Raw genomic sequence first — 15,317 nt, forward strand, 5'->3', positions numbered from 1 at the left:
GTTCCCAATGATTCATAGAAGCTGAGCTTTTAAGTTTTCACTTGGCATATTTAGAGTTGCCATACACAGGTCTTGTTTTTTAAAATTCTCTATTATGTGTATAACCATTCAATGGAAGATTAGTTGTTTTCCGAAATATCACAGAGGTTATGTCACGTGGTCAGCTTATATGGCAACAGTGCTTAGTTCATCTTTTTGCATAAGCGTGCAATAAAACAATATAAGAGCCACAGTTAGACATTTTTTTTCCACATATAGTAGAGCCAGGTTGCGTTAAAATATTTTTCTTTCCCTTTCATTAAAACCCTTCAGATACTAGAAGAATGTCACCGACCCTGTTTCTACCACCTCATGTACTGAATTCCAAGAAGGCTAAAAATTGCAAAGCAAACTTTCTATTCAGAAATACAATACCGTGTGTGGAGACAAACACTACAAACCAGAACTAAGCAAAAGGTCAGTCACTAAAATGTTATTTCAATATGCTGAGTAGCTGTCAGCAGGGTAAACAAATACATATACAGTATATATTGTAGAAGGGTGTGGCAATGTAATTTGTCATTTGTAATTTGGCAACACAGTCCCTAAAAGGTGCCCATACACTTTACAACCCTCGCAAGACTTTTGTCTTGCAAGGGTTGTAAAGTACTTAAAAAAAAACGTACAACGACAGGCAGATCGTACTTGCGATCATCGCTGCAATGCTGAACGGGCAGTGTGCGCGTGCGCACACCGGCCCGTTCGGCAATTGTCTCTCCATCATGTTAAAAACCAGCCGAAAAGCGTACGATTCTTGGCTGGTTTTCCAACATGCTCGAAATACAAAAGTAATGCGACCGTACAGTAGGAACGGTGGCACGCCTTCCATACACTGCACGATTCTCATACGATCGCGGGATTTCCCGCGATTCTTGTACGAGAATCGTGCAGTGTATGGGCACCTTAAGACTATAGTGGGATGGAATCTCTAGTCCCGGGGGCCAGGTGTTGCCAATGGCCAGTCTAGGAGGATCAGGTGACTGAGAGCAGCCTTATTAGGAGTCTGGACCAGAGCTTGGAGAGTTGTGTGTGTGTGCAGGAGGCACACGGCCACAAGCAGACTCCGGTGCGTGCTGGACGCACGTGGAACAGCCAGGGGAGGCTAAGAGCGGACGAGAAGGTCAGTGACCCAAGGGACATGTTGGACACACTGCTGAGAGAGCAGTGTGAGTGCTCATGAGGGGGGGGCAGTGCGAGTTCTGTAAGGCTTAGAGCTGAGGAAAGCTGCTGAGGACTGTATATGCTGAAAAAAAGCGGATTACTATGAGAAGTGAATGAAATGTTGGCCTTTGTGTGAACAAAAGACTGACCTTTATGTTGCTGCTGGAAGCTGTCTTGTTTAACAAGGGAAGTCTACCCTGTTTAATGGAAAGAGACTTTTTGTGTTTGCCCTTAATAAAACTGCGTTTTACTTGCATTTCCTGACTACAGTCGAGTGTCCTTCACATATATATATATATATACACACACACATCTGTTGGGCATCCTAAAATGGAAGCTGGAGGAGCGCAAGGTCTCCGACATCCACCAGCTCTGTGATGTCGTCATGGAGGAGTGGAAGAGGACTCCAGTGGCAACCTGTGAAGCTCTGGTGAACTCCATGCCCAAGAGGGTTAAGGCAGTGCTGGAAAATACTGGTGGCCACACAAAATATTGACACTTTGGGCCTAATTTCACTTAGGGGTGTACTCACTTTTGTTGCCAGCGGTTTAGACATTAATGGCTGTGTGTTGAGTTATTTTACATTGTTGCAAAATGTAATTTCTTCTGTGTCGTCACATGAAATTATATAATAAAATATTTACAAAAATGTGAGCGGTGTACTCACTTCTGTGAGATACTGTATGTATATCTACACTGAGTGGCCAGATTATTATGACTACTCCATCAGTACTTCGTTGGGACTTGCTGATAATTGTAATGCTGAGCGGGCAGTGTGCGCTTGCGCACACCAGCCCGTGCTGCTTTCGTCTTCTGAGCATGCCACTTTTTTTGGCAGGTTTTCCAGCGTGCTTGGAAGACGAATGTCGTGCGACCCTACAGTAGATGCGGCCACACGCTGCCCATACACCTGCCGATTATGGTACTTTGCGGTATCACCCGCGATTATCGTACGATAATCGTCAGGTGCATGGGCACATTTACACAGAAAAAACAGGGACTTACAGTGCACAGTTGATCTGATTCAGGTGCTCTCTTCATCTGCTTTTGGGGGTGTTGGGGGGAGGGTCATCAATGCTGCCTCTATGTAACAAGGTGAAGCCTCCAGCAGCGTAGTTGAGCCTCCTTTAAGGTCCCACACTGCAGAAATGTACAGAGGTCAGCAGGATGACGCACAGCACAGAGTTCAGTAATGTAACGCACAGTCCAGAGGTCAGCGGTAAGGAGGTCACATACATAGTTACATAGTATTTGAGGTTGAATAAAGACATTAGTCCATCAAGTCCAACCTATTAGATCAAGTCCAACCTATTAGGTCAGTAATGTAACGCACAGTACAGAGGTCAGCGGTACAGAGGTCAGTAATGTAACGTACAGATAAACTCCTGGAAAGAAGAAGATGATCGGATTAAGAGGCCTCATTTAAGGTAAGTCTTTACATTAGCATTGTGTGGGAGGGAAAAAACTTTTGCCCTTAATGTCACTTTAAGTTACCAGTGCTGCTCAATTTGGTCAGGAGATCTAGGCATCAATGACCTTTTGGTCATAAAGGTGTTACGTTTACAATGACAGCAGCAAATAAACTATTACAATAATTAATAAAAGCAATTATTGCAAAACACCTTTTGGTAAATACTGTATGTGTTGAAATGTAGTCATTTACTACAACAGACTTCTACAATATTAAGAATAACTATTTTCAAACAATTTTGTTTAATGTTTACAAAATCAAAATGCTGAGAATTGCGGCAGCTATTTCCTTTGCAGATTATCTTATGAACATTCTTTGGGGTAAGTAAATATTCTGCAAAACAAAATATGAAAAATTCCCAGGTGATGAGTGTTTTGTAAAGCTTGTGTCAGTTTCAGGACGGCAAAACTGCTGTGACGTACTAACAGTGCATTAGTCTATCAGGAAATTGATCATTTGCCATGGCTGACACACCTATTTTTGAACAAGAGGTGCTTCATGTGAAGTATTCAAAATCCTCCAATCCTGCTGATAGTACAGCATTGCACTGAAACAGTGCATTACACTGCCCACCTTCTGGTCCTCACACAGCAAACTGGCCCGCATTCTAAAACTGATCTACCAGTCCGGGGTGCTTTATTATGCAAACCTAGAGCAGCTCTTGTGGTCAGGAACTCAGGTTTTCACCTTCCTCTCCTACACAACTGAGGCTGTACCACATAGATTTAGGCTGATGGCGAGGACGGATCCAAATTGCGGAGCCTCTGAGATGGTCAAGATTTGCATGATGCTGACCCTAAAAAGTGACGGAGTGCTTTACAAAGTATGTAAGCATACCTTCTTATTAGAGAACAATTTCCCAATTTTTTGAAAAATAACCCTTGCAGTGGAGATACCCCCGCACTGCAAGGGTTAACCGCTTTGTTTGTTTGTTTGGGGGGGCAAAAAGAAATGGTCACCTGATCCTCGGTCCTCTTCTCCGCTTTGGCAGTCTAAGGACCCGTGATGTCATTACGTCTAACAGTGGCCTACCAGACATGAAGACGCCCAGTGACATACCCCAGCCGCAGTGGATGGGGAGAGAGATGAGCGGTTACCGCCGCAGGACCAAGGATCAGGTATTTCCTCTTCAATTTTCAATCAGTTAACCTTTGCAGTACTTTTTTTCAGCGCACACCACCGCAAGAGCCAGCATAGTCCCAAATTTAGATAACAACTGATAATGAGCTCTGCCAGCACATTAAAGGCAGGGTTAGTAATGATAAATATTAAATCCCCAGCGCCCTTGTATAGCAAAGAAGAACTCAGTATTCAGAAAAGATCAAGTAAAAGGTAAACAGCATTTTTAAATTAATGTGACAAAGTCAAAAATGTTTTCCCCTCCCCCCAATGTAAATGTGAGCACTTACCTTTAATGATGTTTCTTAATCCGATCTTCTTCTTCCTGTCCTTTTCATCTGCCCTTCCAGCGCTGTGGCGTGTCTCCGATCCAGCGCTGAGTCCTCTGAGCTGGCACTTCCTGTCCCACGGTGTCTGCATGCAGGTGCACGCGTCCATAGACTTACCTTGTGTCTCTCCTCGCGTCCCGGCCGAAAATGTGATCTGCGCATGCGCCCGCCCCAAGTTGCTTTGCAGCCGCGCAAGAATTTTCACGTTTTCGAACGGGAGCGCGCCAGGGAAGACACAAGTATTAGCCCTTTTTAAAGCGTTTTTTGTGTGTTTTTTTTTACACTTTTTGCATATATCTACTGCTTGCTAGCTGAGGCTTTAATTATCCTTTAAACATTTATTATTTTTTTAAGTACTTTTAGGTTATGCTACATGAGTAAGAAAATGTAACAAATATAAAATATAATTTGGCTGCAAAAGTGTAAATACACTTTAAGCCAGGCCTGGAACCAGGGCTCCACTGCTCCCTAAAAATTACAGCTGGCACCTAGCTTTTGAAGTTTTCTCTAGTTGCTGTCAATGGAGCTGGCTCCTGGATTGGACAGAGTGGCTCCTAAATTCCATATTAATTTGCCAACCCCTGCCTTAAGTAATGTTCAATGCACATTGTATCATGTAGGCACCTCTCTCATGAAGGTGAACGTAGCCCAGATGACAGCCAGTGACAACTGTCAAAGTCCTCAGATGCTTGTGGGCATAGAGAATACAAAGTTTCATGTTAGTGTAAATGGACCATAAAGGGGCCTTGGGGATTGGACTGGAGAGTCGCTGAATGAGACAAGCAGTAAAAAAGATATGGGCAAAGCTTGAGGCAGGGTGATATGACTGCTTTCATCAGGCGCTCTCCTTTATTTTCCATAAATATGGACTTGATGACAATCACGGGTCCTTAGTCCTCCGGAGCAGAGGGGGAGACGAGGCCTAGCAACCAGAAGGGGCCGAGGATTGGGCCAGTATGTCTTTTTTATTTTAGATGCTAGAACAGCTCCACTGCAAGGATTAATATTTAATATGCCTGGAGTTCCTCTTTACATCTAGAGACACTGTGCAGCTTTAAAATGTCAGAAGCTTTGTGATTTATATTCACTTTTCAGCACCAAAAGGTTCCAGACCAAAAACAGCTCCAACAGTCCTCAGAAACGCATGGACAGCTTCAGGGTTATGGTTGGAAGCTAATAACCTTACTCCTCATTCACACCTTTGCAATCTGAAGCGCTTTGGCTGTTGCCCAACAATGCATGACAAAAGAAATCCCATTCTTTCCATTGGGCCCACTCACACCTTACATGGGTGTGAGTGGGCCCCATAGAAAGGTCGCACAGAAGTGTGTTACATACACAATTCTGTGCGACCTTGAAAATGGTGCAGGCACTTCCTTTGGTGTGAGATAGTGTGTTTATTTCCTCATAGGATGCAATCAGAGCACATGGAAAATGCAATAAAGAGTATGTATCATACATTTTTCTGCAGCTTAGCACATGACAACAAGCCCACCTCCTAGAAACCGATACTTTATATAACTTAGTGACCAAAACAAAAGTGCATAACACGTGAAAAAATGCAACAATGCACTAAAAATGGAAGAACATTCAGACGCATTGTGAATAGTGAGAATATGTTACCAAGTCATGGAACACAATACACATAAAACACATGAACAACATATACAGGGCTATTCACAAAAGGGTGAAGAGTTTGGAGAAGTGAACAATCTAGGACAGCATAGTTGAAGTGGAAAGTGAGCTGAATTGGAGAATTTTTCCAGATCAGCTATGTTGGCCTAGAAACTCCGGCCCTCCAGGTGTGGTGAAACTACAAATCCCATGATGCATCTCTCTCCGGGAGTCATGTATGTGGCTGTGAGAATCCTGCAATGCCTCATGGGATTTGTAGTTCCACCACAGCTGGAGGGCCTGGCCTAGATTGTTCACTTCTCCTGCCTTCTCCAAACCCTTAACCCTTTTGTGAATAACCCTGTAAATGTGAGATTGTAGTCCATCACGGGACTGAGCTTGGAGCGGTGGCTACTTTACAATACACACAACACACACAGGGACCATGGGGAACAAAAATAGCCACCCTCCAGAAGGAAGGACAGTGTCAGAACCAATTCAGAGATGATTTGAGTGGTACACAAATAAAATACATTTTTGTTAACAGTTAAAGGCGAATTATGAGGCAAGTGATTTTCACTCAGCCTCATAATCTGAGCCGACCTGTGACTATGAGACTGTCACAGGTTCGCTCAGTAGATCGGGAAGTGAGCGAACACATACCGGCGCTCGCTCACTTCTCGATCTATCCCTGCAGAGAGCCGTGACTGTCACTCACGGCTACCTGCAGGGATTCCCCCCCTACACGCTCCGATCCTCCAGCGCTGACTGGCGGAACGGATGGGGGAGAGGGCGGGTACAGCTCGCTCTGCCTCTAGATAGGCAGAGCCAGCTGTCACTCACGCAGCTGGGTGGATCCAGACATAATTCTCGGGATCCGTTCCGGCTGCAGCGTCTCAGTATACCGCGAGCTGTAGCTCACGGTATGCAGAGCTTTGGGTGACAGAAGTACGCTAGTTTGTGGAGAACTATGGGGAAAAGCCCTAACCCCATAGTTCTCCTTTAAGGTCCTTGAATCTAGGTTCACACCTGGGCGATCTATCGTATGGATTTAGTCACGCGACACAAAACAGAGATTGCATTCAAGTCTATAGAAGCTGTTCACACCTTTGCTACTTGTCACGCGGTAGAAATAGCCTGTCGCGCAAAAAGGTGCAGGAGCTATTTTTGGGCGGTTGTCGCGCAGTTTGGGTTCCATAGACATCTCTATGCATTAAAAACTGTATGACAAACGCATTGTTTTCAAAGCAAAATCAAGCAAGCGAAAACGTGCAACAACCGCACAAAAACAGCTCACCAGCTCAATCACCTAGGTGTGAGCCTATCCTCAATGCATTTTTAAGGTATAGCTCCTGAGTTTAGTATCACTTACTAATGAAGTAGAAAACAGGATCTCAGAATGGGGTAGAAAGGTGGCCATACATTTATCGGTTGTTGGTCAATCTAGGTATGAGCGATCGTAAGCAAGCAATTCATCATCAATTAAAATATCAAACAATGCAAGGTATATGGTATATTGATTGATCTATCAGAAACGATCTATTAAAAACAAAAATTCAATAGATCTGTACTACGGCGTACTACTAGTTGTCTGACAGCAAACTAATTATATTTTTTCAATCAGAAACAACTAATAAAATCCTGCCACGGCCGATCAACTTACCAGCATCAAAATCAATTCAAAAATATTATTTTTGAATTACATCATTTTCATGGCATCGAGGAAGGGCAGCTCTACACCATTTTCTGGACCAGATCTGGATGTGGTGTGAATGGGCCCTAATTCATGATCAAAACGATATGTGTGTGCAGGGCCGGTGCTAGACTATTTTGCGCCCTAGGCAAGTTTAGCTACTTGCACCCACCCTCCCGTGGCGAAACCCCCAATCCCACCCCCTCCCCGCACAGCCCCATTCTCCTGCGGGTTAGCTTCTGCAGGCAACAGGTGGATGTAATTTAATTTGAAATAGCCAATAGCAGACTGGCTATTGAAACCCCCCCCAAGGAGCAGATGAGCGAACCTGAGAGAGAAAGTTGTCTCCCAGTTGTGCTCCTCTGCTCAGTGGACGGGTGCAATAGCCAGCCTGCTATTGGCTTTTGCAATTTGAAATAGACGGGGGGCGCCATGGGGTGTGAATGGTCAAGGCTGTGCCCCAGGTAGCAGTGCGCCCTAGGCCGCAATAGGCCCTAGGCGGCTGCCTAGTGGCAGCACCGGCACTGTGTGTGTGGCCACCTTTACACTGGTCAGCCAAAGGAACTACTGAGAAACTGCAAGTCTCAACATGCCTTCTGATTGTGTCGGCCAAGGTGATCTGTGATCTTAGAAGACAAAAATCTGAGAACAAAAAAAAAAACTGTGAGGGGTATTTATCAAGACTGGAGCAGTCAGAATCTGGATCGGTTGCCCATAGTAACTGATCATCTTCTATCTTCCTTTTTCAAATCCGAACAAACTGAAGAGAGAAGCTGATTGGTTACTATGGGCAACTGCTCCAGATACGGTCTGCTCCAGTTTTGATAAGTTCCCCCATGAGTCTATTTACTAAAAGAGAATACACAAGAACAGAGAATGTGCAATGCAGGTAACTGGAATGCTGGTAATATGGGTTCACATGAGAGCGTTGATGTATGCGAGATTTGTAATTCGCTAACATGTACCCCAAAGATGAATTCACTCTTTTCCGCTGCAGCGCGTTGCGTTAATGCGCGTTAATGTGTGTTGTGTTAAGACAGCCCATTCAAATGAATAGACTGGCTATGCACCAAAATGTCCAAGAGAACGGACATGCACAATTTTGGCAACAGAGCAAACCACAAAACGTAGTACTCCATTACCGGTGAATCTACAAATCCCATTATGCCTCTGCCTCTGGGAGTCATGCCTGTAGCTGTGAGTCTTGCAAAGCCTCATGGGACTTTTAGTTCCACAACAGCTGGAGTGCCATGGCTGCCTACCCCTGCCTTAGTGCATTGGGGTGCCATTGAAAATGAATGGCTCTGCAATGTGCATGGCTTACTGCGCTAATATGCATTGGGGGCCCATTAGAAATGAATCTGATGCTTCCCAAAATTCAAGAGCAACATGTTTTATCAACACATCAACACACAATAAAATGCATATCAAAGCATGCGCACAAGTATGAACACAGTAAAAGCTAAGTTTACCCGCCACGTTACACCCATATTCAGGGTGTAACATGAAACATGGTCACATCACAAACAATTGCCCACCCCCCTTCCCCACTTACCTCAATCATGGGGTTCTTCTCCCTGCAGGTTGCTCCTCTTTTTTTGGAAATGGCGTGGCTGTGTGTGGCTTCACTCACACAACCATGTCAGAGGTCCCTCTGCCGCAGTTCTTGTACTTCTTAATGGCATACAAGTGCAGTGATGTAACCATTATTGTAGTCCATTCTTCCTCCCATCCCTGTTACACCTCTGTAGGGACAGGAGGGAGAATCTGCAGGAGTCAGAGCATTGCACCCGTGATCCACTCATTGCAATTGCAATGCTTTACTGGCTCCAATGCAATAAAATAATACATGCAAATGTTTTCTTTTATGAGAATGTTTAGATTTATTATTTTTTTTATGTTTAGATTTTTTTTTTTTTTTTTTTAAAGGGGGACTTTGTCTTTAAGGTACAATAGCTAATAGTTGGCATACACTCTGGAGCATAAGCTCACACACCACATTTCTTGGTGAATTCAATGTATGTACGCTATAATGCGTACATGACAATATGCACCCGGGGCGCATAGCAAACACAATTGGATTGTTTAGACTGCTGCATACAAACATTGGTGCGATGACATACGTGATGAGGAAAAGGAGAATTTCGACTGGCACAAAGCACTGACCAGTCCCAAACTATAACTGAGATCTGTGATGCATCCAGGCCAGCATTTCTCAACCTTTTCTCAATTTCAGTCGCGGCACCAATCTATAATGTAAATATGTGTGGTCCCCCCAAAAAAGATCAATGCCAAAACTTTATCCTAGAATGGGGTCTGGTATAGATTTTAAGGGGGGACTCCAGGCAAAAAACAATAAAAAAAGATTATGTGGAGTTTTACCCTTCCCATCAGAGTCACCCCCATTCCCATCAAAGCCCCCCTTCCTATCAGAGTCCCCCCTTTCACATTAGATGCCCCCATTATACAGCAGAACCCCTATTTCACATCAGAGTCCCCCCTTTCATATTATAAGCCCTTTCTATACAAGAGAACCCCCCTTTCACATCAGGCGGGCCCCTCGTTTCACATTAGAAGCTCCCTCTATATAACATAACCCCCTTTCACATCAGAGTCACCTACATTCACATCAAACCCCCCTTTCCATCAGAGCCCCCCCTTTCACATTAGAAGCCCCCTTTACACAACATAACCCCTCTTTCACATCAGGAGCCCCACTCACATCAGAGTCTCCCTTTCATATAAGAAGCCCCCTCTATACAACAAAAACCCTCTTTCACATCAGGAGACCCACTCACAACAGAGTCTCCCTTTCACATAAGAAGCCCTCTCTATACAACAGGACCCTCTTCACATCAGAGTCACCCCCATTCACATTAGCACCCCCTTTATACAACAGAACTCCTCTTTCACAACAGAACTCACTTTCGCATCAGGAGCCACCTTCATATCAGAGTCACCCTCATTCACATCAAAGCCCCACTTCACATCAGCACCCCCTTTATACAACACTCACAACAAAGTCTCCCTTTCATATAAGAAGCCCCCTCTATACAACAAAAACCCTCTTTCACATCAGGAGACCCACTCACAACAGAGTCTCCCTTTCACATAAGAAGCCCTCTCTATACAACAGGACCCTCTTCACATCAGAGTCACCCCCATTCACATTAGCACCCCCTTTATACAACAGAACTCCTCTTTCACAACAGAACTCACTTTCGCATCAGGAGCCACCTTCATATCAGAGTCACCCTCATTCACATCAAAGCCCCACTTCACATCAGCACCCCCTTTATACAACATAACCCCCCTTTCACATCAGGAGCCCCCTTCACATCAGAGTCATTCCCATCAGCACCCTCTTTATACAACAGAACCACCCTTTCACATCAGAGCCCCCTTGATACAGGAGAACCCCTCTTTAACATCATAGCCCCCTTGATACAAGAGAACCCCTCTTTCACATCAGAGCCCCCTTTATGCAATAGAACCCCTCTTTCACATCAGAAGCCCCCTTGACATCAGAGTCCACCCCAAACGTTGAAGGCACCCCTGTTGAAGCCAGAAGGCACCCTGGTGGAGAAGGGCTGATCTAGACTGGCCAGCTATGATAGGAATGTGACAAACAATTGTGGAGATCACACAGGATACAAAGTCATTACTGGAAGCTCAGCGACCCAGACTGTAATAATGTGTCACCCACAAACAAACAGCTGCTGGAATACAAAGAGTCAGATGACACAATTCCATAAGGAGAGATGTTCATACAACTATAATAATAATATTTAGGAGTCTGAGCAAAACCACTTCCATGTTGTGGGTGATTACCAAACTGAACCAAAACAAAAAGTGACAATAGTGATCACACTTGCTGCTGCCCTTTATAATAAACTATCTGAGCTCACAGCACTAAGAAAAGTAGGGATCGCAGCAAACAACTATTGTTACTACAAAACTAATGATCCCAATGGGCTGCAATGCAGAATAAAGTAGATGACATTACAAAGTGCTGCACTATGGACTTTGCAGGACAAAAAAAGTCGCAGATCGGAGGAATTCTGGTTCATACTAACCTTCTCCTCCACACTGTCAGCCGATCCTCCTCTAATCTTCTTCTGACCTCTGGCTCTGCCGATACCGGGCTGCCTTCCCTGCTCTCCCCGATCGAAACCATCAATGAGTCTGAAAACTTAACCGGCGCCGTGCGCATGCGCAGCCCGTCCCGGGAGAGGCAGCCCAGATCAGGTTACAGGGAGGGCCGGCCGGGGACGTCACAAGGTACCAAGTGCACATCCTCCATGTGTCCCTCCTCTGAAAGCAAATACTTCTGTTTGTGTTTCCTTCCCGGATGACATTTTTTGTAGTATCATGTACAATCAAAAGTTTTCAAACTCACTTTTTAGTAAATCCAGCTGCTGCTGTTGCTAAAATTCTGCTTGTGAAAATGCTGGTTATCTGGCTGTCATCCTTAAGTGGCATAAAGGTTAGCACTTCTGCCTTGCAGCACCAGGGTGCTTGGTTGAATCCCGAAGCCAGATCACTTTCTGCAAAGAGTTTTCATGTTCTCCCTGTGCTTGCGTGGAAAGGGGCGTTCCGTGGCTGGAGACCGGGTGACACCCTGCTGTGTCGTCATCGCGCGTGACGTCACCTTGCGCGTTCACAATTATGTCATCGTGCATGTGCGGCCATCTGATTGATGCCTGCCGGCGGCCATCTTGGTGATGGACGCCAGCAGAGAGACGAGGGGACGTTCACCCACCAGGTCCCCTCCTCTCTCCTGACACTGTCGGGCTCTCGGTCCAAGACCGAGTGCCCAACTTTTTAGATGGGGTGACACTAAAATGACTGTGAGTGTCACCCAGGTGCGGTGTCACCCAGATGCGGGCCGCACCCCCCTTGTGGCGCCACTGTGCGTGGGTTTCTTCGCTGGTAGGTGAATTAGGAAGGCTTGGCAGTCTAAATTGGCCCTGTATGCATGTGACATGGGGCCCTTAGATGATAAGCTCCTTGAGGGCACGGACTGATGTGAATGTGTGCTGTGCAAATTGTCAGCGCTGTATAAATACCTCTAATAAAAATAGAGACATGCTGTTTGAATTTCAGTGTGGGGCCCTGCCGGCACCACCCAGCCTGACAAAAGGCAATCCATATTTTTTGTCAAAGGACCTGAAAAGTGACAGCAGCCAACCAGCTGCAGTCACTGTTCGGGTGTTCTGACAGCGGCGGGCACTGGCTATCAGTATACAATAGCCTGGCAGGGGGATTTGTCCATCCACACTGTTTAGTGTAAAAGGAGGAATCTGTTGGATTTATGAAATAAATCTGTAAGTGTATGGCCAGCTTAAAGAAGAACTCCAGGAAATGTAAAAATTAACCCTTGCAGTGGGCCTACCCCCGTACTGCAAGGGTTAACTGGTGCTTTTGGCCTAGGGCAGGGGTCAGCAACCCGCGGCTCCGGAGCCGCATGTGGCTCTTTCATCCCTCTGCTGCGGCTCCCTGTCCAGAGGCGGAACTACTGCCGGGGCCTGAGGCTGTGGGGGGGCCCATTGAGGTCCGCTCCTGGGCACCTCCCCTGGTAGAATATGACGCAGTGCAGGGGCCCCGGACTGCCGACAGCAAGGGGGCGGGTCCTGTGAGTCACCTCCTCTCCCGGCCGCATCCCTAGTAACAGGCGGCGGCAGAGGAGAAGTGTGTGTCACATGCCCCGCCCCCTGCAGTGCACACCATCTGGCTTGGATGCTGGCTGTGAGGCTTAGCAGGTGAGTCCGAATGAGGAGCAGGGGGGTGGTACGGGTGTAACTGCAAACTGTGTGCTGTTATTTCATTTAATTAGAAAAGTGGATTATAATGGGGAACGATATAATGTAATGTTGCCTATTATAATCTATTTCTCTGATCAAATGATTACAGACAGGGCCCCTATTCTATTAAAGTTTGTGACTAGGTTGGAATGTGTGACCGGTGACGTGGTCACAAATTTTAACGTAATCCCGCCCAGTTTTTTGGCGGTGGAATGTGTGACCACCAATAGGTGAAGCATTCCAACGCTTTCTCAGCTGTTCCAGGGCAGATCGGCATCGCAGATCGTATGTGCAGGAGAACCGATCTGCCCTGGAACAGCTGATCGGTCCTGAAATGTCACTTCTATCTGACTTTGTGAGTGGGGTGGAATGTGAGATCGCACTCAGAGTCTCAAGCCAGAATAAGCCATTATCTCACTTGCCACTTCTTATTACTCGCCAATTAACTCTCTCTTGCCTACATCTCTCTGTAGTAGTATTTCAGAATGAAACATTATCAGTTAAAGTTGATAATTACTTGGTAGGTGCCCACCACACATATACACTATATTGGCAAAAGTATTGGGACCCCCTCCAAATCATTGGATTCAGGTGTTCCAATCACCTCCTTGACCACAGGTGTATAAAACCAAGCACCTAGGCATGCAGACTGCTCCTACAAACATTTGTGAAAGAATGGGTCGCTCTCAGGAGCTCAGTGAATACAAGCGTGGTACCGTGATAGGTTGCCACCTGTGCAATAAGTCCATCCGTAAAATTTCCTTGCTACTAAATATTCCGCGGTCACCTGTTAGTGGTATTATAACAAAGTGGAAGCAACTGGGAACAACAGCAACTCAGCCACGGATTTGTAGGCCACATAAAATGACAGAGTGGGGTAGGCGCATGCTGAAGCGCGCAGAAGTCGTCAACTGTCTACAGCGTCAATAGCTACAGACTTCCAAACTTCATGTGGCCTTCAGATTGGCACAACAACAGTGTGTAGAGAGCTTCATGGAATGGGTTTCCATCCAAGTCTTACATCACCAAGTACAATGCAAAGCGTCGGATGCAGTGGTGTAAAGCACGCCGCCACTGGACTCTAGAGAAGTGGAGACGTGTTCTCTGGAGTGACGAATCACGCTTCTCTGTCTGGCAATCCGATGGACGTGTCTAGGTTTGGCGGTTGCCAGGAGAATGGTACTTGCCTGACTGCATTGTGCCAAGTGTAAAGTTCGGTGGAGGGGGGATTATGGTGTGGGGTTGTTTTTCAGGGGTTCGTCTTGGCCTCTTAGTCCCAGTGAAGGGAACTCTTAAGGCATCAGCATACCAAGACATTTTGGACAATTTCATACTCCCAACTTTGTGGGAACAGTTTGGGGATGGCCCCTTCCTGTTCCAACATGACTGCACACCAGTGCACAAAGCAAGGTCACTAAAGACATGGATGAGCGAGTTTGGGGTGGTGGAACCTGACTGGCTTGCACAGAGTCCTGACCTCAACCCAATAGAATACCTTTGGGATGAATTAGAGCGGAGACTGCGAGAGAGGAGGGGACCCAGCGGGTGAACATCCCCTCGTCTCTCTGCTGGCGTCCTTCTTGTCCAACATCAGTACCTGACCTCACAAATGTGCTTCTGGAAGAATGGTCAAAATTAGGCCCGCCCCCGACTCGTTTCGTCACATGGACGTTCTCAAGGGATGACAGGTCTCTACTACCGTTATCTAATTTCCTGAAGGGCATTTAGCGCTGTACACTTCATTACACCATTATTATATGACTGTAGCTACTTCAAATGCCTCATTGAGGCCATTAGGTACTAAACTATTTAATTTGAAGATACAAAACATTTCTCTCTCACAAAGTTATTTATGTCTGACGCCTGAATCTCTCATAGCGGGAATTGCATCAATACTAAGGACTTTCAGATTTTCTAAGCTAGCGTTGTGGTGTGTCAGAAAATGTTTTGGAATGTTTATCATTCTTATTGGTGATATTCCGTCTGTGTTCTCCAAATCTCGTTCTAAGGGTTCTGGATGTCTTCCCCACATATATTTCCCCACAGGGGTATCTCAACCCATACACTACATATTCATTTCCCCAGAA

This window comes from Nanorana parkeri, unplaced genomic scaffold (genome assembly GCF_000935625.1).
Source record: "Nanorana parkeri isolate BGI_ZX_2015 unplaced genomic scaffold, ASM93562v1 scaffold1902, whole genome shotgun sequence".
Lineage (NCBI taxonomy): Eukaryota > Metazoa > Chordata > Amphibia > Anura > Dicroglossidae > Nanorana > Nanorana parkeri.